The sequence below is a fragment of the Spermophilus citellus genome (assembly GCF_964194105.1).
Source record: "Spermophilus citellus genome assembly, chromosome: 5".
Lineage (NCBI taxonomy): Eukaryota > Metazoa > Chordata > Mammalia > Rodentia > Sciuridae > Spermophilus > Spermophilus citellus.
In genome coordinates, this window is record NC_138186.1 from 87033303 (window position 1) to 87061282 (window position 27980).

Consider the following 27980-nt stretch of genomic DNA (forward strand, 5'->3'; position numbering starts at 1 on the left):
CTAACAATCTGGTTTCCAAGACCCATTCCATACTTGCACTTTTCCTCTTAACCTCCCTCATAACTATTTCCCAGGCTTCCTTGCTTGCTCCTTTTCTCTTCTTCACCCTCTGAAGGTGGATGTGCCCCAGGACTCTGTAAAGAAACTCTGCTCTTTACATGCATACTTTGGTGACTACATCTGGTGTCCTGACTTCAAACACTATTTTCATTCTGGTGATAACCACATTTATATTTATCACCTCACAGCCTGCAATGCTTCAATCCAAAATCTTGGTCTGCCTCTTCTGAATCTGACTTCCCTTCAGTGTACTCTCTCTCTTTAAAAAGGCAACTACAGCCAGCCATGGTGGGTGGCACAGGCCTATAATCCCAAAGGCTGAGGCAGGAGGATTGAGAGTTCAAAGCCAGCCTCAGCAATGGCAAGGCATCAAGCAACTAAGTGAGACCCTGTCTTTAAATAAAATACAAAATAGGACTAGGGATGTGGCTCAGTGGTTGGGTGTCCCTGAGTTTAATCCCTACTGTACCCCCCTACCAAAAAAAAAAAAAATGCAACATCATCTTCCTGGTTCCCAGTTGGAAAACATGGAGTCCTTCTTGGCTCTTGTAGTCCTTTCATATTCCACATCCATTCTGTTGGTCTAAAATTTTTGATTTTATATTCCAAATAAATCCAAACTCTAATGACTTTTTAGCTGACAATTGCTAAAGTCCTGGTACAAGTCACCGTATTTTCTGGACCCTACAGACTCCTAGGTGTTCTTTCTCTGCCCTTCCTTCCTGACTATTTTTAGCCTAGCAACCTAAGTGTTCTTTGACAATCTCTGTCAAACACATCTCTCCTCACCATCTCACTCATTGTGAAAGCCAACACCTAATAAATTTCTTACAAGGCCCCTATCTCTTCTCCCCACACTCTTTCACTCCTGTAATTTCTCCCTGACCTTGACATTTCTGATCAGAGCAGCCACTGGCCTGCCTCAGGGTTTTGCCCTTGCTCTTCCCTCTGCCTGGAACGCTCTCTCACAGATGCCCTTGTTTGTCTCACCTTTCCAGTGGAACCTTGCCTGGAAACTCTATTAACTGAAAACCTCCTCTTCTCTCCAGTATTCTTTATCCTTTTCCATATTTTATTTTTCTCCACAGTCATTACCATCATCAGACATATGATTTATGTTTCTTTCCTATCTTTCTCAATTATCACATAAGCTTCATAATGACATGGTTTATTCATCTTCTTGGTTTATTCATCTTATGTTTTTAGTACTTTGGACACTGCCTTACACTTTCTTTTTTTTTCAATTTTAGTTTTAGGGATTAAACCCAGGGATACCTTACCACGGAACTATGTTCCTGACCATTTAAAAATTTTTATTTTTAAAAAGTTGCCTAGGCTGGCCTCAAATTGCCAACCTCCTGCTTCAGCCCCCCTGAGTGGCTAAGATTTCAGAGGTGCACCATTATATCTAGATGACTCACACTTTTAATAAATCTCTTTTAATAGAATACATCACTTATACTGCACCATCAAAAGAACCCTAGCACAACAACTTTTAGCCCTCATTTAATTAATCAGGGATATTATATTGATATTCATATTAGAATTTTTGAAAAATAAAATATGAGGAAATTCAGGAGCACACAGTTTTATTCTTTAAAGACACCTAATCTACCTACTGGCAGTCCATAGAATCTCCATATTAGCTTCATACCCTATTTTTAGTCACACAGAAGTGAGAAAATTTTCACAGAAGTATGCCAACTGAAGCTTTAAAAGAGTCCACAAAGTTTCCTGAAATTCATAACTCTCATTTTCTGCTGTGCTTAACTTAAGGGCCAGAATTATTATTACAGTTTTTAAAGTTTTGGTAATTTATCCTGGAGATCATATTATAACTTATTTATTTATTTATTTATTTATTTATTTATTTAGTGCATGTGTGAAAAAAATATCTAAATCCTTTCATCAAATCTACTCCCAGAATCCTGTTTCTGAGATTATTCTACCATGCTTTCTGCTGTCAGGTGAACTTACCATCAATATAAGAAATCATTGAAATATTTCTGAGATGGTTTTTCAATTTCCCAAGGGGACTGCATTTTCCTGGTTCTATATGAAATGGGATCTGGCCATAATATGGCTTCTGAGGGCAGCAGGAATGCCTAGGAGGAGCATGTTGGTCAGTGTTGATTTGTCAGGTGTAAGAAAAACTGATTTGATGCTGCTGTTATCAGCATGTTCCCTAATTATTTCATGTGACTGAGGCTTCATTTAGGTCATAGGGATGGTTTCATTTTGCTGGTAAAGTGGAGACATTAATACCTGACTGTGTAAACTTATGTCACTTATTATTGTGTTCATGGGAGTTAGTGCAAGGTAGCAAGGTTGAAGGATGGCTTTCATTATAACTCCTCTTTCAGTTGCTCAAACCCTGTTGAGAAACTGTGTCTTCCTTAAAGAACTTTCAACATTTAGTTTAAGTCAATAAACAATTTATGAGTGGGAAATCTGAAGAAAATTAAGTTTTGTGATTTCTTTTTGCTTGTAAATTACTAAAAATGCTATGTAAAGAATGCTAAACTTCCCAAATTTACTTATTAAAGAGGAAGAGTTGGAGCAGCTAACTTGTGTCACTGTGCAGTATATAACTGCAACAAAGGACAGTCAGTGCAAAAATTAATCACCTCCCCAGTCTTCCACTCTTAGCTTTATGAAGTGTGTGAAGGGAGCTATGAAAACAAAATTTCTTGTGAGTCTCTTCTTAATTTTCTCTTGTATTGATTCTTCAATGCTTCTTAGTGTCTAAAGATATCTTTAAGGTGCTATGGCATCGCTTGAATGACAGGGTTACCATGGAAATCTAATATTTAATTCCATGTTGGTCAGAGTTTGTGAATAATAATAAACAATTTGTTTAAGATTTTTGGAATCTCTTTTCAGTAAGGTGTACTGGCTATGATGACACATGAAGCTATGTGAAATTACAAACTATTAGAGGATCTTTTAACTCTGAATATTTATTAACTGGAAGGAGCACATTTTTGAAACTCAGTTTTAGACCAGGAGGTCAGCTAAAGTAAGAATACTCTAATAAGAGTCACTGCTTTTAATATGTGAAGGCAAGTTTGGAAAAGTGAATAGAAATTATTGGCAGAAGCAAGAGAGAGTGGAGACCAGAGAAATTTCTGCATAAAAATGCAGGTCCAAGACTTTTTATATGTCTAATAAAACCACATTCACAAAATAGACTCATTACTTGTTAAATTAAAACACCTTGAGAGTCAACAAAAATAAAAGATGCATGTTTATTAATATATTGACTTCACCTGGAGAATGATATTGTAGAGGAGTCAGCCATGAGAGGGAAGCTTCTGGAAATAAAATTTATAATCACATCACAAAGGTTGTTATTAAAACTCCAAAAAGACTGCATGGAGCTTGATACATTGCCTCACAAATGAATTTTCTATGATAGCATTGATTTAAATGATTCATCACTCACACATGAAAACATTTTTTGTTGTATCTTCAAATTATTTATATATCATTCATGAGAAAGTCAACATCTTTTGATTTCTAGGTAGCTTTTTACATTATAACATGATTTTGGCAACTGAGTACCCTGGATTTCATCTTAATGACTTTAAGATTAATTTGGTTATCTTTACATTTCCTTCTGTAACATGGAACAGTACATTTCCCCCTCTTTTTTAAAGACAGTATTTTATAATTTAATACTGCATATGTTATGGTTCATTTTTAAACAGTGGCATTCCAATGATGAATAATTGGTTATAATGGGGTCTAACAGGAACACAACATTGTGCATTCCATTTAGGTTACACTGTTAACTCAAGAAACAATACAGTCATCATAAAATGTTTCCTTTATTTATAAACACTATTTTTTCACTTGTGCCAAGTCTCAGAACTTGGAGTCCACATGGACCCCTCATTTCAAGTTGCCATCTTAAATAAGCATCATCTCTTAAAAGCTGGAATTTTAGTCTTTTGAGTAATAATCATTTCTATATTTCTTCCCATTCTTGCCTTATTCTTTTATCTCATTTTTTTCTGATCCAAAATGCCTCGCCCAAATTATCTTTTTTTTGTCCTGAACTGTTGTCTTCTTACTTTCTTATTTTAATTGGCATTATTGTTCTCTTTCTTATCTAAGTACAAAACTTGAAAATTGCTTTGATTTGTCCTATTTCCATGATTTTCCCCTCCTATGTGTGACCAGGATGGTAGAGTGTTATTAATTGATCCTGTACCTAGCCTCCTGCATCTCTTGCTTTTTCCCTAATCTCTTTGGCTTCATCTTCTAGTTTGAGTTTTATGATATCATGTAACCTATTATAATTTTCTCTAAATTGATTAGTTGTCTTTATTAGTTCCTCACCTCCAAATCTTTTTGTATCATAGGCTTAATATAGCAGTAATACCATTTTACACTATTCTCTGTATTTTTAAAAGACTGACATTTCTCAGTTCAAATATCAGATGGTTGTGTTTTTTTTTTTAACTATAGAATAAAACATTTTTTTCTAAATACTTTTCAGCTTTCAATTTTCTTGGCTTAAAATGTGAAACTTCTAAGCACTACTTGCATTCATCTTTAACTAATGAATTTAGCAAGAATGCATTTTTTTTTCTGCATCATTAAATTCTAAGCTATATGATAGATTTATGCAGGATACATAATAAACACCTTTTCTGCTTCCAAGAAGCTTATAGTGCTCTGGGGAAGATTATATATCTACTTAAATGGCTGTAAAAAATAAAAATAAAATAAATAAGTTTCAAAGAAAACACTGTAACATTCCATTCATCTATTTACCAGATACTTACTGGATCCTACTCTGTGTCACTCCCTCTTCTGTATGCTAGGAATATAATAGCAAACCACAAAGCATCTAATATTCTAAAGGAATTATAAAGATAATTTTAAAAACATCAACAAGTTAGTTAATATGGAGTACTCTGCCAGACACAAATCATATGGACACAAACAAACTAGAGTAAGGGAATAAGAACAAGAAAGTCAGGGAAGATTTTAGGAAGTGCTATCAGGAAAGGACTCTGGAAGATAGGACCACAAGACAGAAACCCATGTACATTAGGGAACTATTCATGGGAGTGTGTAAGAGAGAATTCTGGAAGAGGAAAAACCATGAGATTATCCAAAGAGGCAGTGAACAAAGAATAGGAAGAAAGCAATTTCACAGAGAGAGAAAGGGATTGAAAGAGGGGTGTTCAGAGTCAAGTTTGAAAGATGAACCTGGGAGATAAGATTATGAGATTTTATAGACTGCTCTAAAGGACTTGAGACTAGCTAGTTCTAAGCAAAGGTATCAAATTATCTACTTTAAATTTATAAAGATTAACTTTATATAATATAAGTGATGTATAACATGTTTTGATGTACATGTAGATAGTGAAATAAGTTACTAAAATCAAAGAGCAACTTATCATTGTCTACCATTTCACATTACTTGCTTTTGAAAAACTAAAGAAGTGGAATTCAGATTATTTGTAAGATTGTTCTTGCAGAGATTTAGGCTATAGAAAATGGTGGCTTAGATGTGAGTGATAGAATGGTGGAAAGTTGATAGTTCCATTTAATTTGTTATGTATTCATTAGAAATTACGGCTCTTGCTCAGAGTACACTGAAAGATAACACCTTAGCTGGTCATGGTGAAGAACATCTATAATCCCACAACTCTGGTGGCTAAGGTAGGAGAATCGCTAGTTTGAGGGCAGCCTCAGCAACTTAGTGAGACCCTGCCTCAAAATAAAATAAAAATAAATGCTTTGGATATTGCTCAGAGACTTAGGGCCCCTGGGTTAAATATTTACTAGCACGAAAAAAAGGGGGGGGGGCATCCTTTCTGCCTGTTTTTAAAGAATAGGAAAGGATAATTTGAGAGGATGATGGTGAAAATTCTGTTTTGCCTATGTGAAATCAAATATAAAGATGATATAGATAGTTGACTACATGGATCTGGTATCACAGAGGCTTTATATAAAAGATGCTATTTGACCTCGGTTGGATTTCTGCTGATGGGCAAAATTTTCACAGTGATGCTGGTGGGAAGGATTAGAGGCAACAAGGAGTGGAAGGAGCAAAATTACATGGGTGAAAAGTGTGGAACGCTTCTGACGAAGAATTATTTAGCTATCAGCCAACTTTGAGTACTTATTATTCCCTGAAAAAAAAATAAAAACTATATATTTCCTTCCATCATTACTTTGTTTGCCATTAATAACACCATAGGTGGTAGTTCTTGATTCTCAAGTTTTATTCCTTTTCTGTCCCAGGTGTTATGGTGGCAGTAATGTAAAGCCTAGAAACTATGTTATTTTATCACAGTGGACACAAGCTGCTATTTATTACCACTGACTTTTCACTTTCTAGAGAAGTTTCTTTGCTTAGCCATGAAGTGCCAGATGGCAATGACGCACCAATTATAATTCAAGAACAAGTGTATCTATAGAATAGAGTTCAGTAAAAATTCATCAAGAAACCCTAGATATTATCATAGAGGAATTTCTGCCATTGTCTGTGCTTTTATCTTCCAAATTTATAAGCAGGAGTTCTCCCAAGGTTGAATATAAATTAGGCATTATCCATGCCCTTAAGATAGGTTCCCTTTACTGCAAGGGATATGTTCAGCACATATGGTAATTGTTACACAAAGCTGACTCTGCTTTCTCTATTTTCACCTCTAACTACTGATTTATTTCTCTTGTAATCTAAAACTTTAGTTGCTGACATCCTGTTGAGTAAGCCGGACTTACATTGGTAAACAGCCAGACCCTAAAGTCCAGTGTATTTTTGGTGACTCCATGTGCAAATGTACTCAAAACACAGTCTTCATCTGGAGAGTCCGCCTTCATTTCACTGTTCAGCACTGCTGTTTCCCACATTGTCTTGGTGAACACTTTCATAACACTCACAGTATCTCTGGTGAGCCTCTTTCCCCAGGACTGAACTGCTTTACACACTCTGAATTACTGGACAGATAACTAGTCTCATATGCTAGTGACCTGATAGATATTAAACTTCTATCATTACATAAAATATATCCACTCATCACACTTTGATTTATCCTAAGCACAGCTGTAATTTCCTGGGTGATCTGTACTGATGGCTATAAATCCACATCTCTGTCACCACCTCACCACAACTTGTCACAATGGAGTTACCATCCCTCAGGCCTAGCAGTGCCTAAAGATTGGTTTTGCTTTGCCCGTCCTAGTCTTTGTTCTCTTCCTCTTTTTTTGTAGCTAGTAATGCTGAGACTATGTCTCAATTAAAGCTCACGTATGCGTATGCCTTTGTAGTGAGTTTCCTAAAAGAAGTACAAAGGTGTTTGAGTAAGAAATGACCACCTGCATTGAGAAACCATGAAAAATTTTCTCTGCCTCTCCCCTAGTTCTAGAATTCCAAAGGCATGATGAATAGAGTCCTGCTCATCACGACCCCCCCCCCCGCTCCCCCCCCCCCCCCCCCGCCCAATTCTGGAAAGAGGAATCCTTGGGCAATGGGACTGGGGACTAAAATCTAATGGTGGTGGCAGTCCTTGGAAGCTGCCTGCCTTGTGATTCTAAGTAAGATGTTCCTCTTCCTGAGAGTGCTGGGGAACCCCACTGCTCTTTGTTATACAGAGTCTTCCAGGATGAGACACAAGCAGAGAGTGTAGATTCAGGGCCATAGTTTACCATCTGCCTGCTCCTTTCAATAGAGAGTGCCAAGAAGGAAGTCATGAAAACAGCTCATGACAATCTTTGATGCTTACTTAATTATGCAAAATTTGAACTGGATATAAATATAACAACATTAAGGATAATTTAATTCTAACATCTATGAAACAATGCCAACATGCACACAGATCATTCTATTTTCAGATGTTCTCAATGCCATTAATTAGGTGATCATGATTTGCAGTGTTTCTTGCGGCTGTACTAGCCACCTGTCACTCTGACTTCACCTGTGCTTGTGTATTTTCACTTTGTTACCAGACAATTTGTGAAATTCAATGTCATTACTCTCATTATCTCCTCCCATTCTCACAAGTGTTTGTTCTCCACTCTTTCTTTCTAAATATTTTAATTTTAGTTTTGATTGACACAAAATATTTGTACATATTTATGAAGCTGATCTCTTAGACTTGAGAGTAGGATAGTGGTTATCAAAGAATAGGAAGAGTAAAGAGTAGGAGATTTGGGCAGACAGAGGTCAATTTATAGGAGGAATAGTTCTAGTACCCGTGATTTTTAAAATTAAAAAAAGTTAAACAGATACTTGAAACATACAAAATGAACATATTTGTGGGCTACAATGTAATGTCTTGATACAAGTATATACTGTGTCATATTAAGTCAGGTTAAACATATTTCCTCAAACATTCAAACATTCATCATTTCTTGATGGTGAAAATATTCAAAATACTTTCTATAGGTTTTTGAAATATTCAGTACATTATTGCCATATATAATCACCCTCCTGTATAGCACACATAGTTATTACCCTAAATAACGATTACCTTATATCTTTTGCTAAGCCTCTCTCCATCTCTCCTTCTCCCTTACTATCCTCAGTTTCTGGGAAACACCATTCTGTCCTCAATTTCTGTGAGATTAACTTTATTAGATTTGACACATGAATGAGATCACCTGGTGATTGTCTTTTTGTGGCTGGCTTATTTCACTTAGCATAAGTGTTTCCAGTTTCATCCCTGTTGTTGCAAACAACAGGATTTCATTCTTTTTATTACCAAATAATATTCCATCCCATGTGTGAACCACATCTTCTTCATCCATTCATCAGTTTATGGATACTTAGGTTGTTTCCATTTCTTAGCTATTGAAACTCGTGCTGCAGTAAACATGGCAATACAGAACCTCTTCAGCATACTGAATTCATTTACTTTGGATATAGACCCAGGAGTGGGATTGCTGGAACATATGGTAGTTCTATTTTTAATTTATTGAGGAACTGCATGCTGTTTCCATAATGGCTATACTAATTTACATTCCTGACAATACTGTGCAAGTGTTCCCTTTTTTCCTCATCCTTGCCAGCACTTGTTATCTTTAGTCTTTTTGATAGCAGCCATTTTTATTGGAAAGAGGTGCTACCTTAGTGGTTCTGATCTAATTTTCCTGATGAATAGTGATGTGTATTTTTTTTATACACCTGTTGGACAATTGTTCTGTCTTATTCTGAGAAAAGTTTATTTGGCTCTAACACCCATTTCTTACTTACTAATTTATTTTTTTTACTACTGAGTTTTTGAGTCCCCCAAATATTCTGGATATTAATCCTTGTCAAGTGTAGCTTGAGAATATTTTCTGCCATTCTATAGATTGTCTTCTTACTCTGTTAATTGTTTTCTTTGCTGTGAAGAGCTTTTTAACATGATATCATTTCATTTGTCTATTTTTTGCTTTTGTTTCCATTATGTTTGAAGTCTTTAAAAAAAATCCTTGTACATTTCAATTTCCTTAAGTGGTCACCTAGAGTTTCTTATAGAAGTTTCACAGTTTTAGGCCACACATTCAAATCTTTAATCCACTTTGAATTGATCTTCATAACTGTCAAAAAACAATGGTCAAGTTTCATTTTTATGTGTGTGTGTGTATGATCAATCCTCTCAGCTCCATTTATTGAAAATTTCCTACTGTGATTAATTCATTGATGGGTTTAAGACTCTCAGAACTAAATCATTGTCTTTTCTCCAATGTTTATTCTTAGCACCTTTATTGTAAATCAGTTGGTTGTACATGCATGGGCTTACTTCCAGGCTCTCAATTATTGGCCCATTGTGTCTATTTTTATGTCAATATCATGCTGTTTTAATGGCAACAGCTTTGTAGCATATTCAGCATATTTTGCCATCAAGTAATATAATATCTCCTTTTTTGTTCCTTTTGCTTAAGATAGCTGTTTTAGTCAACTTTTTCACTGCTGTGATAAAGGACCAGACTAGAAGAACTGTAGAGGAGGAAAGGTTCATTTAGGGGCTCACAGTTTCAGAGGTCTTAATCCATAGACAGCAGTCTCTGAGGTGAGGCTGAATACCATGGTAAATGAGTGTGGTGGAGGGAACCAGCTCATATGATGATCAGGAAGCAGAGAGAGAGGTCTCCACTTGCCAGATACAATATATACCCAAAGCCACACCTCCTCCAGCTACAACCTACCATTTCCATTGCCACTCATTACTTTCCTATTGGGATTAATTCATTGATGGGGTTAAGACTCTCAGAGCTAAATCATTTCTCCTCAAAACCTTCTTGCATTGTCTCACAGGTGAGCTTTTGGGGGAAACCTCACATCAAACTATAACAATGATGTTGGATTCTTTTTTCTTTTCTGTGTGTGTGGTTCTGTACAGTCTTCAAGATTATTTTTCCTATTCCTCTGAAGAATATCATTGCTATTTTGATGGAAATGGTACTGAATCTGTAGATTGTTTTGAGTAACATAGACATTTTAACAGTGTTGATTTTTCATTAACATGGGATAACTTTCCTTTTTTGTATTCCCTTCAATTTCTTTCACCAATGTGTTATAACTTTCATTGTAAAGATCCTTGAATCCTTGACCTATTTGGTTAAATTTATTTTGCATGACTTAAATGCTATTCTCATGGAATAGCAACTTTCCATTTCCATTTCCTCAAATCCCTGGCAACTATGATTCTTTTTTATGTTCCTATGATTTTGACCATATTAGATTTCATATAAGTGAAATCATGATGCATTTGTTCTTCTGAAAAAGACTCATTTAGTACAATGTGCTCAAGGTTCATATATGTAGCACGTGATAGGATTTCCTTTTGCATACCTGAGTAATATTCTATGTTATGTACAGATCACATTTTCTTTATCCAATCACCCACAAATGAAAGCTCAGATTTTTTAGAACAAAAATTATTCTCTAAAATCCTACTCAGAATTACTGCATATATAATTGTCAACTTATGTATTGAAATAGTAGAATATATAATAATTTAATATGATTTAATATTCTACATTTATAGCAATTCAAATGATGAAACAGTAAAACGAGCTGAAAGGTAATCAAAATGCAAATCAAAAGCACATGTACCCCAGCAAACTTGATCTCCCCCCCCCCCTCGTCATTAGTTATGTCTTTTAAGCAGCAAGGGCATTGACATTCAACTTTACCACACTTTAGAATCACCAAGGGAGATGTATAAATATCAAAGCAAAAGGTTGCATTCCAGAAAAAGCAAACCAGTGCACCTGCAGGAGGGTGTTTTTTTTTTTTTCTCTTAATTTTCACAAGCTAAATCCAGTGCATCAATACATAGGAACAAGGTAATTTCCTTGTTCTGTTGAAGGATGTAGGATGAACAGTGATTTCACATCACTGATTAGTATTGTCAGAGGATTACTCTTTCTTTCCTTTCACTGTTCTAGAAACCGAATAGCCAGATGTTCAGCCACTTCTTATCAGAGAGAATATGCCCAGAAAAATGTGCTCAGATTTAGCTCTGGGTCATCTTTTCCTGCCATTGTTGACCTTCACTTTTCTCCTGGGAAAGCAGAGCAACCGAAATAAAAAAATATATAAAATGTTTTGAGCCTGTGCTAATGTAATGCACATAAATTAGTCATTTAATCTTCTCAATACAATGACAGAAATATAATTATTGAACTCATTTTACTGAAGAGAAAACTGTGGTACAAAGAGGTGAAGGACATTTAAGGTGATGAAAAAGTAATTCACACAATAATGTGGTCTATGAGCTGGAAACCACTATATTTTTAATTAAAACAATATCCCTCCTTCTGCTCCTCCTCTTACTCTTTCTCCTCCTTTCTTTGCCTCCTCCTCCTTCTTCTTCCTCCTCCTCTTCTTCCCCCCTTCCACTTCCATCTCCTCCTTCTTCTTCTTCTTTTGCCAAATCAAGAGAATTAAAGACAGTTTACTAACTCATACCTATAGAACAAATTTTGAGTTGTTCTAAGCCACTAAATTTTTTTATTTGTTATATCAGCAATAGAGAGTTCATACACTGGCCTAAGAATGGAGAATTATTGCATGTTTTATTCCTTTAAGAAATTCATGGAGTACATTATTTCCAAAAATATCAATGATTAATCCTAAAACATCTAATTGAATTGCAAAAATTTTCCCTTAAGAGAGCAGTCATTATGGAGGTGGGGGGAGAGGAGACAGAGCAGGAGTGAGAGCGCACACATGCTTTGGTTATGAATACTTTTTTTTTAATTGAAAACCTACTTCATGCCCAATAAATCCAAGGTCATGTGGATTAGTTCTACTAGAGGAGACTGAGATATGAGCAATGCCTTGCATTGTACTGGCTGGATGCAGACTCTCAGCCTACCATTCTTTCATTTACTGGATGCATTTTATTTACTGTTTCTTCTGTATCTTCTGCTTGGACAAGATTGTAGCCCTGAAGAAAGGATCTTAGGCTTGTAACAGTATTTGTTTGGGGTGGTTGATGCTATATTTCCAATGATGTTTTTCTAACAACATTGATCACTATTTCACTTTATGACACTGATAGTATAAAATAGAAATGCATTTTTTAAAACAAGTCATGTATTATAAGAAATGCTTAATAATAAATTCTCTAATTTGTGTTTTAGGAAGAAACATGTTCTGAAAAATCAATTATTATAAATTTTGAAAGTTTTCTTAACACCCTTTCAGAACATTACCAATGTAGTTTTTAAAAACTTGATTATTTTTGCATTCATTTGGCATGTATTAATTGGAGAATTATTTGAGGTAAATAAAGAAAAAAAATAGAGATTTTGTACAATAATACAGAATAAGGAAAGTAATAGCATCTAGAAGATAAAGAAGATAGCTCTGACAATCCATTATTAGACTTAGAAAAACAATATGATCATCTCAACAGATGCAGAAAAGCATCTGATAAAATCCAGTACCCATTCATGGCAAAAGTACTATAAAATCTAGGGATTGAAGGAATCACCTCAATCTGCATACTGAATGCAGAAAAGTCAAAATAATTTACTCTAAAATCAGGAAGATTATAAGGCTGTTCACTCTCACTATTCTTATCCAATATATTCCTCAAAACATTATCCGGAACAATCAGGCAAGAAAAGAGAATCAGAGGGATACAAATAGGAAAAGAAGTCAAATTATCTTTGCTTGCTGATGACATGATTGTATATCTAGAAGACTCAAAAAACTACACTGGAAGACTTCTGAGCTTATAAATAATAGCAAAGTAGAGGGATACAAATCAACATCTACAAATCAATGTTTCCCCATAATCCAACAATGATTCAGCCAAGGAAGAATTCAGAAAACCCACCTTATTCATAATAACCTCAAACCAGTAAACAAACTTGGGAATTAATCTAGACAAGGAGGTAAAAGAGCTCTATATTGAAAATTATAGAACACTGAAGAAAGAAATTGAAGAAGATCTTAGAAGATGGAAAGATTTCCCATGTTTTTGGATAAGCATAATTAATATTGTGAAAATGGTCATACTATCAAAAGCAATATACAGATTCAATGCAATCCCCATAAAAATACCAATCACATTTAACACAGAATTAGGAGGAAAAAACAATTCTTAAGTTCATTTGGAGGAGTAAAAGACCCAGAAAAAAACAGAACAATACTAAGCAAGAAAAGTGAAGCAGTAGGCATCTCAATAACTGATCTTAAATTATACTACAGAGCTATAGAAACAAATACAAAGGGTATTGGCATCAAAATAAGACATGAAGACCAATGGAACAGAAGAAAAAGAGACAAATCCACATACCTATAGTCATCTAATACTTAACAAAGGTGCCAAAAATATGATTCGCAGAAAAGACCCTTTTTGTCAAATGTTGCTGGGAAAAATGAACTTAGACCCCTATTTCTCACAAAACTCAAAATCAAAGTTTTTGAGTTTTTCTCTGCAAAAAACTCAAAGTGGACCAAAGACTTAGAAATTAGTCCATCAAATTGCAACTGCTAGAAGAAAACACAAGGTCAGCACTCCATCATAAAGGTGCAGGCACTGACTTGGTAAAGAAGACTCCCAAAGCAGAAGAAATAAAACTAAGAATCAATAATTGAGATGCTATTAAACTAAAAAGCTTCTGCACAGCAAAGGAAAATTTAAGAATGTGAATACAGATCCTATAGAATGGGAGAAAATCTTGGCCAGCGACTCTTCCAATAGGGGATAAATATCCAGAATACAAAAAGAACTCAAAATACTTAACAAAAGAAAAACAAACCCAAATATGCGCAAACAAACTATACAGAAATTTCTCAAAAGAAGAAACACAAATTGCCAACAAATAAATGAAAAAATATTCAACATCACAATTCTTAATACACCTTTATACCATAATTTATCATATCTCTGTTTGTATATAAGGTATGTAATGCACTCCACTATTGTCATATATGTAAGAAATAAATTAAAAAATATTCAACAACTCTAGCAATCAGGGAAAAGCAAACCAAAACAAAAATTTCTCTTACTCCAGTCAAAATAGCAATGATCAAGAACACAATAATAATAAATGCTGACAAGTTTGGGGGAAGTAGGTACACTTGTACATTGTTGATGAGACTGCAGACTAGTACAACCACTCTGTAAAGCTGTATGGAGATTTTTTTTTTAAATTAGGCTAGAACCACCATAAAAACCAGCTATCCTACTCCTTGATATTTTTTCAAAATATCTAAAATTGGCATACTATAGCAATATAGTCACCTCGATGTTTATAGCAGCACAATTCACAATAGCTAAATAATGGAATCCACTTCCTTACTCATCAATAGATGAATGGATTAGGAAATCGTCACACACACACACACACACACACACACACACACACACACTGCAGCTCTACTCAGTAATAAAAAAGAATGAAATGATGGTGTTTGCCAGTGAATGGATGGAAATGGAGACTATCACACTAAGTGAAATTAGCCAAACTCAGAAACTCAAAGGTTGAATGTTTTCTCTTATATGTGGAAGCTAGAATAATATAAATATTATAAACAGATAGGGAAGGATAGAGCAATGTAAAGGTAAAGAGATCGGTAATGTAGAAGGAGATTGAGAGACAGAGTGAAGGCGTGGGTAAAGGGGGGCAATGCAGAGTGAATTCTTTAAAAATCAGGCTATGTGCATATATAAATATATCAAAGCGAACTTCAACTTTACACGTGAGTAAAAAGAACCAGTCATTTATAAATAAATAGGAAAGCAAAAGGAAGTCTAGTAAGTAGAGGAAGGAGAACTGAGCAGGGGATGGGGACATGGAATGCAGGGAAAAGAAAGAATTATGAACCGAAATCAAATTCCATGCATGCATGAGTTTGTAGGGATGAATCCAACTACTATGTATAACTATAAAGCTCTGATTAAAAATAAAAGAAAAAACATGCAGGAAGCTACTTGGCATTATTGGTAGAACAGGTTCTTTGAAATAGTTGCACAAAAACAGGCTGAAATTAAGCAGTAGGATGTGTTGAAAGAAAAGAAATGAGATGGAGACGGAATGTGAGAAACCTAAAAATGCAGGGGTATAATGAAAGCATAAGAAGTAGAAGCAATATTGCATACTATTAAACTCATATTATTGAGGAGAAACTTGAAAAGCTCTCTTAGAGTGTAGAGAAAAAGTCAAGAAGATTAAAATGATGAGTGAGAACAAAGTAGACATGGGCACAAGAAAGTCATTCATCTAACCATTGTTCCTAGAGGAGCAGCCAGACTAGATGAACAAAACCAGGTAATGGAAGATTTTCTGGAGTTGAAGACATTCTTTGTGTATAGATTGCAAGTGCTTACTTCATCCCACTAGGTGAATTTAAATACTGTAGATACATTGTACCTGTGGAGAGATGGGACAAGCCAAATGAAAATGTTCAAAAGAGGAATTTCAAAGGGACATTTCTAAGAAAATGAAAGGCTTAGATAGCTATAGAAACATGCGATGTTTAAGAACTAAGTTGACCTCAATTTAGTTTAATTGTGAAAATTCATGAAATTTCACCACCTTCATGAGAGGCTGGCTCTCCTGCTGGTAAACAGAAGGGCTCTTGAGGGAGCAGCAATCCTTCCTGGGTCTGAGCAGGGGCAGAAAAGGTGTGAGAGTCATTCTGTCCTCAAGGGCAGAACAGCAGATCAAATGAAATAAACTTACTCCATTTGAAAGAGTAAGCAGAATATTATAACAATGGAAAGATGATGGGAGCCCTCTTCTAATGGTCAACAACTTAAAATATAATCTAAAATTTTTACATAAATACAAAAATCCTACACTTGACCCGGGAAGTGAAAATAACCATTTATTTTATATATATTATATATGTTACAATTATATATTGTAAGATGTATGTACACACTTATATGTATTTATATTTAAAGTATTTGATGAAAAAAGAGAATGATCCCAGGTTGACCCACAAGGAAAAACTGTAAGCATTTTAAAGCACACTTATGCTTGTCTCACTGGCTAGAACTGTTATTTATGAAAGTTGTGTGTTTTCAGGAGCCAGAGAGGAAGTGAATAAAAATAGGGAATGCCTAACTGCTGATGCACTATCTGTTAGTTTAAATGTGGATTACTGTCTTTTAAGCTTTTTGTGGGTATATTATTGCAAATATTTAAAGTTGAAAGATAAATCCATCTTTGAGATGTTCCCAGCTTGCCTCCTGCCTCTTGATAGACTTTATTCTTATCCTCTTAAGAAAAGAATATTGCCTCCTTTGAATAAATTCTTGGGTCCAGTTATATAAAAATTCAGTTACCATTGAAGTCTTAGTGAAATATACATACATAAATCACATCATAAAGATGTGGAGTAAAAGTATTTGAATATTTTCAACAAGTGTAATTATTTTATGTTTTGGGGATCCTTCTTATCATTCAGAAAACAAAACAAAACAAAACAAAAAAACACTCCAATGAACTTCAGAGCCTGACCTGTAAATTTTAGATGAGCAAAACCATTTTACAGTTGAAGAAACATTAAAAAATAATAAATATGTATTTATACACACACACACACACACACACACACACACACACACCTGGAATTTACCTTACAAATTTTTTCACATATTTCTAAATATAGAAGAATTTAATGTTTGATATTCTTCTTCCAATATTAAACAAACACGCTATTGCTTGTATTTCTTATTTTCCTATTGGATACTTTTGAAAAATCTCATTGGTTAATTAACTTTTAAACCTTTAACCATTACATTTATTAATACAATAAAATAGAAAATTGTTTCCAAAGATTTTGATGCTATCACAAATGGATCTACATTATATTACTGGCATTTAGGAGTAAGGTATACATTCAGACATAGCTATTAATTCTTCAAAAGCTATTATCTGACTCAATCTAAAATGAATCTTCTGTATGACATTTTTGAGTAGGTAAATTGATTAATTTTAATATTGTAAATAGTGGACCCACCCTAGCTATAAAATATAATTGTTACTGTTAAATCATTAAATTAACAAGTATCTTAATAATTGAACTACTTTCTTATCTTTATTAATTATGGGCAGAGAAGAAGTATCTGAAGATGAAAGAGAATAAAACAAAAAAATTCAAAGCAAAATGAAAAACAAACTTTTAGGACAGAAAGTAATATGAAGGTAAGATCTAAGAAATTTGCTGCATCAATCTTTCTAAAATTTATTAGAAATAAAACAATAAAATAGGTATTAAATGACAGATGTGTCAGGACTTAGGTGACAGAAATCCAACTTGATCAGCTTAGGTAAAAAGGTTCATTCATTTATTCTGCTATCAACACCTGGGGGTGGGGTACAGATGGGCCTCAGGAAAGGCAGGTCAAGGTCTAGGGCACTTGGAAGGCTCTCCTCTTCCACTAACCTCTCTCTCTCTCTCTCTCTCTCTCTCTCTCTATTTTATTTTATTCTGATTTGTTATATATGATAGCAGAATGCATTGTAGTTTATATTATACATATAGAACACACTTTTCATATCTCTGGTTGTATACAAAGTAAATTCACACCATTTGTGTCTTCATACATGTAGTTTGGATAATGATATCCATCTCATTCCACCATCATTTCTAACCCCATGGCTCATCCCTTCCTCTCTCATCCCTTTTTCCTTTCTAGAGTATATCTAATCCTCCCATGCTCCCCTTCCCTACCGCACAATGAATCATCCTTCTGATATCAGAGAAAACATTTGGCATTTGTATTTTTGGGATTGGCTCACTTCACTTTCCAGGTAAATGGATAGAGTTGGAGAAAATAATGCTAAGTGAAGTTAGCCAATCTCTCCCTCTTCGTAGTAACAATGTAATCTCAGATGAGCTCCCCTATGAGGGAAGAAGAAAGGTTGCTGGAATCACTCAACTTCTTCAACAAAAAGGGATTAAGATTATGCTTTATTAGTCCCAAATAAAAAATCAGATTTCTTTTAGGACCAAGTTGGGTCAAGGGCATATCCTTGTACTGATCTTATCTGACCACAGGGAGGGGTGCAGTGACTTAACTCAGCAGAGAACAGGAGCTGACTCATGAGCCATTCAATGAGGACTGAAGGGACTTCTGTTGGAAACTTAAGCTCATGGTAGGGGGGAAATATTTTCCTGAAGAAAGGAGCTGAATTCATGGCTAGAAAAAAAAATTAGAATAACAGGACAAATTAAAATGATAACTTAAATATTTTATATCAACATCAAAATTATATGACTATTTGAAAGGAAATACTCAATGTTACTTGAAATTAAGATTCCAGAAAACATTCAAGAATTGAATTTGAGGGGAAAAAATCCATAGCAGACCATGAAATATCTATTATTAAAAAATTTAAAATTTTTATATCTTATTACTTAGGCATATGTATATTTTTGTTTCAGAAAATCTTAGTGATAATAAATAGTTTTTAAAGAAAGGGAGTCCAGTTGATGTTAAATAAAAAAGAAAAATCTAGTGTTTAAATTACTCTGAAAACTTTAAAGAATAATTATAAGGTCTTATCTGGACTTTTCTGTACCTTTAGTAAATGAAGAAAATAGCTACTTCAATTTTCTGCTAAAATTTCATTTCTTTAATCAAGCATGTCTTCATACATATGCACTTAGATATCTTCTAGATTGCCAAATTAAAGCTTATGCCCACAAACCTGTTTTGATTTATTATAGTCATCTTTCCCAAATGTCTGCATACAAGAGCATTAATCTAAGCTGTTGAGATAAAAGGAGACAAGAAAAATATATAAAAATACAAAAAAGCCTCAAATGAACTGTATGAAAATAGATTTGATAGGATATGGAGGTCAAGATTAGAGCATCTGAGAATGTAACACTGCATTATTGAAAATGTTTAAAGCTGAGAGTTTTATCTTTATTTTACATCATGAAGACCAAAATTGTGAATGACATTGACATTTGTGTTATCTAAATAATTGGCTCTTAGCTCTCCACTTTAAGAGATCTCATTGAATTATAGAAATTCTCTGAACATGCTTTCCATAAGGCACTGTTTCACTTGAAAGAATTGGTACTAAGTTATCTGGAAATTTTAGTATGAGCTACATATATTTGATGGCAAACACTGAAGAAGAATTGGGTGTGACCTTGACAATTGTGTGACCAGTTTTGGTCTATGTAATTGATATAAGGTCAGTTCTCCTTTGAAAGAGTATTTATGAAGTTTTAGTGAATCCTGGCCAGGCATATTTTAGTGTAGAGACATACATAATGTGCTTCTGAGTGCTGTCATCTACGGTGTAATCCACAGGTCCAAAATTGATGAAGCTTCAATTATAGTATAATTCCACTGGAACGGACTTAATTCGGTAAGCCAGGGGGAGTAGTCACTCCTACCACTATGAGGGGAAAAAATTCATGCTTCTTTCTGACAAAAGACAGAATGTTCTAAAGACTTTCAAAAACCTGAGTAACCGAAAAAAATAATACTAGAAAATAACACAATATAAAGTTGATAATGACTCTTAAGTTTTAAATCTGAGAAGATGGTATGATCTTATATGAGTGACACTGTCACCCTTGATAAAATTCTAACATGCAAAAGTCATTGGACAAATTTTATCTTTCTAAATCCTGAACCTGCTTTTGTTGTTGTTGTTGCTTGTTTGTTTCAGTTAAGGATTTATAGATGAAAGTGTGACATGTTTCCAAGAAAGTAAAATTTCCAAAGTTTTGAACATAAAGTCAGTATAGAGCTGATATGAATAACTTAAAAGGTTATTCATCTGTTTATGAGAATGACTATTCAGGTATCAAACTCATACACTACACAGGAGACTTTGAAGACCTTTTCTTCAATAGGAAAAGTGACCCATAGAGATTCCTCATTTGTAACTGTTATCTCAGATTTCATGGTTTAAAAAATCTTACCTGTCTAATTTAAAAATTGGGCCTGAATACAGTTGTTGCAGCAGCAGGATGGATTTTTCTGGCGTAATGAACCTTATGAAGCAATTGTTCCATATCTTTTACAGAAGATTATTAGATTAGTTGACCTTATTATTTCTTTAGATAAGTCTGAAGCCATGTTTAATCATATTTTATCTATTTGGGAGAAGGAGGGATTTAACATTTAAGTTCCTTTTCATTCATATATATATATATATATATATATATATATATATATACACACACACACACATATAAATTTAACTATATATTAAATTTTAATATATATATACATAACTATATATTTAAATTTAATTTGATAAGTCCATACAGAACAAATACAAACCTAAATTTCCAATCAGAATATACTAAATATACACTTTATTGCTTGTAATTACTTAAACATATTGAAAGCATTTTAAAAAATAATTTGTCAATATTCACAAAGACTCAGAAAATTTTTTTGGGGGGGCATACTTCACAATGATTTTCCCAGTGAGGGGGTAATAAATACATTAGAATTTTTAAAGAAAATGAGAAGGAAATGTATTGATTATATGGTAAATAGGTAGGTGCTAGCCAAGCATGTCAGTCAGTCCATTGGGAATTCTGTAGAGGCCAAGGAAAACTACAGAGAACATTAAAAGCATTACACAGTTAAGCATTGTTAATTTCTAAAACTCTCTTGGAGAATGTTTAGGTGATAAAACTAGATATTAACAACTTCAAAATCCAAAATGTTAAAAGTTCAACTTTAGGCTATATCACAGCAGCTTTTATCACATCAGCCATCATACTGAGAATAAGAAAGACTAAAGTACTGGGAACTGAATTGGAGCAAATTTTGTTCTGTGTCATGTGTGATTATGTCAGAATGAACCTCAATATTATGTATAACTATAATGCACTAATAAAATGTAAAACACACACACACACACACACACAAAGACGATATTAAAAAAAAAAAACCTAAAATAAAACCATAATCTGGGAAGCCAGGGGCACAATAAGAGAAGAGTGTAACCTTTTCTACTGTGCTTTAACCTTTGTTGTGTGTCCCAAGTGTGTCAGAGAAGTCAAGTAGAAACAGGCACTGAGAGGTTTTTGAAAGTCTACCAGATAAATTTTAATTAGGGAAGAAAAAGTCAGGTAGGCCTTGGCAAAACGGAAACCACAAAACAGTGATCCCAATATTTTGCAGAAGTTTGCCAAATCCTATGCCATGTTAATAAGAGGAAATGAGAATCAGATGGTGCGGGACAGTTCTCTGGGTGGCCTGGAACTCACCCAGTTTCTCTCTTTTCATGCTTGTAGTTCTCAAGTATTACCGTGGAAGGTCCTGGGAATGAAATGTCTTGAGTTAAGCAGGGACTACTCAGATCAGTCCAGGCTTCATTTCTCCCTTTCCCTGAAGCAGGATGCCTTCAAGTCTTTGCCCAGTGAGCTATATTGCCACTGAGGGATACAACCCAGAAAAGCTGTCTTTCAGAGTCCCTCAGCTGTGGTGCAAATGGGACACCTGGGCCATAATTCCACCTGCCTAGAGCAGCCTTAAGGAACTGATTGACAGTGGTTCATTAAACTTTTTGTCCCTTACTGCCAATCTGTAAATAAAAAATCCATTTCATGTAATTTGCTATATGTGTGTTCTGTCTTACTGTTCTCAGGCACAGTAATCAGCAACTGGCTAGCAGAGATGTCAGCACTGCCACAGAGCTGGGGAGACTAGAGCTGCAGTGCAGCCCCTTTCACAGGAAACAGCTCAGTGAGGGTTCAAGCCAGGAGACAAAGAAGGAAACAAGGTGAATTCACAACCCATTGTGGGCCACTTTCAAGCTGTAGCTCAGTCTCCAGTGCTCCTGGTGTTTACTGTTAGAAGTCTTTAAGTAGTTTCATTTTGCATTCTACCTAGAGGTTTCACTTGTTATCAAGGGGTGAGGTAGACTGCGGTTGGCATATTTCATCTCAGCTACCACAAAAATGTATTATTTTTAAAATTATAAACTGAAATAGACTACTACAAACATACATCCGAGGGTCATTATCATTTTATATGGTTTCCTGGATTGAGGATATTATTTCTATATTTTAGAAAGCTCCTCTCCCCAATAAATCTGAAGAGTCAAATTAAAACTCCTGTTTTTAATTTCATTTATCTAATTCAACCAGTTTGAATCTCAAATGTATTTTGGCAATCTCAGAAATGTTTTAGTGCAGAGGTCAGTATAAAATAGCTTTTTATTCTAATTCTATCTCTATTATTGTGACAGAAGAGATGTTGATGAAATGATTTTGAAACTGAATAGTATCATCAAATGTCAAGCAAATATACTTAAGCTTCAATGAACCTTAACTGTTATACATCATGTATTTTTTAGATGGGAAAACAAAACCGAGTGAAAAGTATTGGTGTACTAGGAGGGAAAAGCCCCACCAATGTCCTACCAGGCCCTCTAATCCCTCATTTGTAATGACCAATAAAGACAAAAATTAAAGAAATTATATCGGGGGACAATGGAGAGTACTTTCCAGGTACTAAAACTTGGGGAATTTGCATTTTGTGATAGGTACACTGAGTCCACCTGCAACTCTTGTTTCCTGATTGATCATCATCTCTGTGCAGTACTGTTGGAGGAAGCCCTAACAGAACCTGAATAAAGCTTACTTCCCCCAAATTTTGGGCTACAAAGAAATGTTGAGAAAAAGGGTGGATAATGGAGAAGATGGAAGTATACAAATGTAGTTGATTAAAAAAAAATAATAGCATCAAGATATCAACCTGCCCATTGAAAGGATCCCTTGAGTATAAGAATTTACCAGGTTCCAAGTATCTTTTAAAGTGTCTTCATATTATTTATCAAAAATATGAAAAAAAGTTTAGTATAAATACAAAACAGAACAATTAAACTGGCCTCAGACTTCTCAATACTAAAAGTCTGAGGGTGTTGTTGCAACTTCTTGAGAATTTTGAAGGGAAAGGAAAACTTGTGATCTTATCATTCTCACTATAGCTAAGTTGCCCTGAACTTTGAAGGCAATACACATGTTCTCAGATATGAAGAAAATCAAAACATATATCCCAGTGAAAATGGTCCTAAAATTTCCTTTTAGTTATAGAAGTAAATTTTAATTTGTCTTTATTTCTTAGTCATCATTTTATCCTAGTGGTGAATTATGAAGAAAATGAAAATATTTTATTATGCAAGTGAAATTTTTAGACTTTGAAAAAGTTAATTTTTATTAGTGTTTAAACATAATTATTTACACTTTTTAGTTCCTTGATAAGCTCTTGGTTATGGCTGATTTGTCTGCAAGGACTGCTTCCAGTTAATATTTATCATGGAAGATTTAGTGAGTCACTGGGACAGGATTTATTTTGAAGTGTTGACTTAAAAAATGACTTTGTCAGGGAATTAACAGGTGCAACAGAATTTTGATGTGGAAATCATTTCTGTTCTTTGTTTCCAACCATTGTTTCCAAGAGTTTTTTATGTCATACTGAGGAGAGATTTCCTGAGAAAAAACAAAAGCCTTCTGATTGGGTCAGGTTTATATTATATCTTATCATTTACATCCCTTAAAGCTCAGGAAAGAGAAAGCAATTTCTGTGTGTGGGGGGAGGGTGGCAGGCAAGAGAAACAGTGTATCCAGAGAGAACATGCATTCTTAATTCAGGGGCGGTGGCCCAGATGAGGAGTAGCCCACAGAATCTTTTCCAGGCTCTGCTTAAACACAGAATGGCTTTATTTCCTTGTGTGCCTTTTCCCTTTTTTTGCAGGAAGAGAAAATGAAAAAAGGAAAGAGAATTACATTTATTATTTTATTTTCAGTAAAACAAATATATATTTGAAGGAATCAGGAAAACTTATTGTCATCTTATATATATGCACTCATCCTCAGTACTTAGATCAGACAAAGCATGACTGCTTTTGCCATGAATATTTTGTGTGTGTGTGTGTGTGTGTGTGTGTGTGATATTTTAAGTTTTAAATTATTTCAACAGTACACATATTTCACCCTTGTTGCTTCCCTCAGTGAGAGGCTGACAATACCTTTAGGATATTTCTTTCAGCGTTCTTCACTGCATCTGCATTTTATAAGTGATAACTATCCATTATAATTAAGGGAATTTTTCAATGTAAGTTCCCAAAAGACAAACTAAGAAAAGCATAGCATTTTTACAACAAGGAGACATAATCAAATATGTCATTGGTACTCTGATTAGTGGAAGAGGAATGTCAGAGTCTGTAATATAATAAATAGAATAACTATAAAAAAACTTTTGTGGCAAGTGAAATTTGGGGCATATTAAATATTTAAATTCTTGTGAGGATCTAGGCCAATTCTTCAGGAAAGGAAGAAAAATCATAAAGATTGTCAAATGGAAATGTCTCAAAAAGAATTTGCTCTAATATTTTTCCAGTGTAATTAAATTTTTTGATCCCCAAAACCTTCTATCTCTGAAAAATATGACATATACGCAATTTTGATAATAATTTACTTAACCAAATATTTAACTGTTTTATATAAGCAGCTATTTGATTTAATATCATGTACCTGAAACATTTCTGGGCATGCAGGGGATCAAACATTTATTAGATATAGTTCTTGTTTTTAAAATAATTGTAATCTAGAAGGGGAAACAAATTATAAATATATATATCAAAAACTAAAAAATGGGGGCTGGGGATAGAGCTCGGTTGGTAGAGTACTTGCCTAGTATGCACAAGGCCCTGGGTTCAATCCCAGCACCACCAAAAAATAAAAAAGAAAAACTAAAAAATGATATTAAGTTCAAATAAGAGTTAAAATAATCCTCAAAAGAGGTGACAATTATTAAAATCAATAACAAATATGGTAACTGTTATGGGAGAGTTCAGAGAATAAAAGAATGTCTTCTATTTAAGCAAGATTATCCTGAGGAGATGGAATAAGAAATGTTGATAGTGAATATTTCCTTGGAGATGAGAACAGAGAAAACGTTCTAAGTGGAATATTAAAAAATGAATATATGGGCTTATGTCAGAGTAAGGGCCTCCAAAAATTATCTCCACAAAAGTAACACAAATGCTGGAAAAAAATGGTCAGAATTAACTTTTTTTAAAACCATAGAAATTAATAAAAACTTGTGTCAATCCAAAGAGTATTTATTCAATAAAACAGCTGAATCTAGGTAAGAATAGTGAGCTTCATGGTCTTTTCATTTGCCCTATCATAATCATATCTTCCTGCCCTTTGCTCCAAGTTGCTGTGTGATTATTCTGGAAAGATCTGAAAAAATCCTAAGATCTCATTTCTAGTTAAGCTCAAGTCTCCATGCAATTAGAAAATAAAATCTAAAACAACTGGCTGAATGTTGAAGATGTACATCAAAATGCATGTAGGGCTCCCTGGCAAAGACTAGGAGACATTTAAGGAAATCTCTGTTCAAATTGTTACTGAGCAATATGCTAAATTCAGTGACCAGCCTCATACCATATTCATTCAAAATGGATTAGAGAACTTGATGTTATAGCTAAACTTTTACAAATCTTTGCAAAAAACAAACATATCATTATGGGACTGGTTAATTAACACAATGATCTTGAATATGGAAACAAAATTATAAGTGCATAAAGAAAAACTAGTTATTTATTGAAACTAAAAGCTTTTGTGCTTCTAAGGTTTCTGTCAAGAAAATGCTAAGAATCTCCAGAGAATAGGACAAAATACTGCTATTCATAACCGGTAAAGGTTTAGTTTTTTAGAATACATAGAGAACTCAACAACAACAAATTCAACAACAACAACAACAACAAAATAACCTGATGAAAAATGGACAAAGAATTTTAATAGACATATCTCCAAGGAAGATGTACAAATGTCCAATAAATAAATTAAATGCTTTAATTATTAATCATTAGAAAAATACAAATCCAAACTCCAATGAGATAGCACTTTAAATTCACTAAGATGTTAAATCAAAACGGATAGAAAAGAACAAGTGTTGGCATAGATTTGGGGGAAAATTAGAACCCTCATATATTACTGGTGAGAATGTAAATGCTGTAGTTATATGTTGCCGAGAGAATTTATCTCCACACACACATAAAAAAATCATGAAGGTTTAGAGCATCATTAGTCACAATAGCCATATAGTGGAAACAACCCTCATGTGTCCATCAATTAATGAATGGATAAACCAAATGTGTATCTATCCAATGCAATATTATGAAGCCGTACAAAGTGAAAGAAGTACTGATACATGTCACAATGTGGATGAACCTTAAAAACATTATGCTAAGAGAAATAAGCCACACCAACTGGCCCTATGTTATTAGGAATGCCTAGAATAAGCAAATTCTTAACTATACAAATACCTGGGACACTGCCTACAATGAAATGGGTACTGATCAGGAATGGCAATGGGATTTCTTTTGGGGTGATAAAGATCATCTGATATTTGATAGTGCTAATGGTTGCAAAACTTTGTTATTATCCAGAAACCCATTGGGTTGTATATTTAAAATAAATGAATTTCATGGAATGTGAATTAGACCTCAAAATAATAACAATAATATTAATAAAATGAGTGCATGGAGATCACAATCTGGAGTGACTGAAGAGCTCAGCGGGACTACTTGAGTGTTATATTGATAGTGATTTTACATTCTGAGGAAAAGAGAGAAAAAGAATAAAAATAAATAAAATGATAAAAATGAATAAATTTCAAAGAAATGTGAGCCACCATAAAGTATACTAATGTATGCATAACTGGAGTGCCAGAAGGAAAGAAAAAGAAAAATGGACAGGAGAAATCAAAGAATTAATGATTGAAAAGTTTCTAAATTTGTAAAAAGATGTGAATTTCATGTAGAATAAGCACAAAGAAATCTGCATTCAGCTACATTATATTTAAGATAGTAAAAGATGAAGAGAAAAATTTGCAAACAACAAGATAAAAATGAAGAATTAGGTATAATAGATCCTCAATGAGATTGACAGCTGATCTAGTCAGAATAGAAACTATCAAGAAAACAAACAACAATAAGTGTTGGCAAGGATGAAGGGGAAAGGCACACTCATACATTACTGGTGGAAGTGCAAATTGGTGTAGCCAATATGAAAAGCAGCATGGAGATTCCTTGGAAAACTTCAGATGGAACCACCATTTGACTCAGCTATCCCTCTCCTTGGTTTATACCCTAACAACTTAAAAATAGCATACTACAGGGACACAGCCTCATCAATGTTTATTGCAGCACAATGGACAATAGCTAAACTGTGGAACCAACCTAGATGCCCTTCAGTATATGGATAGGGAAACTTTGGTATATATACACAATGGAATATTACTCAGCATTAAAAGAGAATAAAATCATGGCATTAATAGGTAAATGGATGGAGTTGGAGAATATAAAGCTAAGTAAAGTAAGCCAATCCCCCAAAACCAAATGCAAAATGTTTTCTCCAACTAAAGGCCGAATGTTTTCTTTGATAAGAGGATGCTAGCTCATAAAAGCAATGGGGTCAGGGGAGCATGGGCAGAATGGAG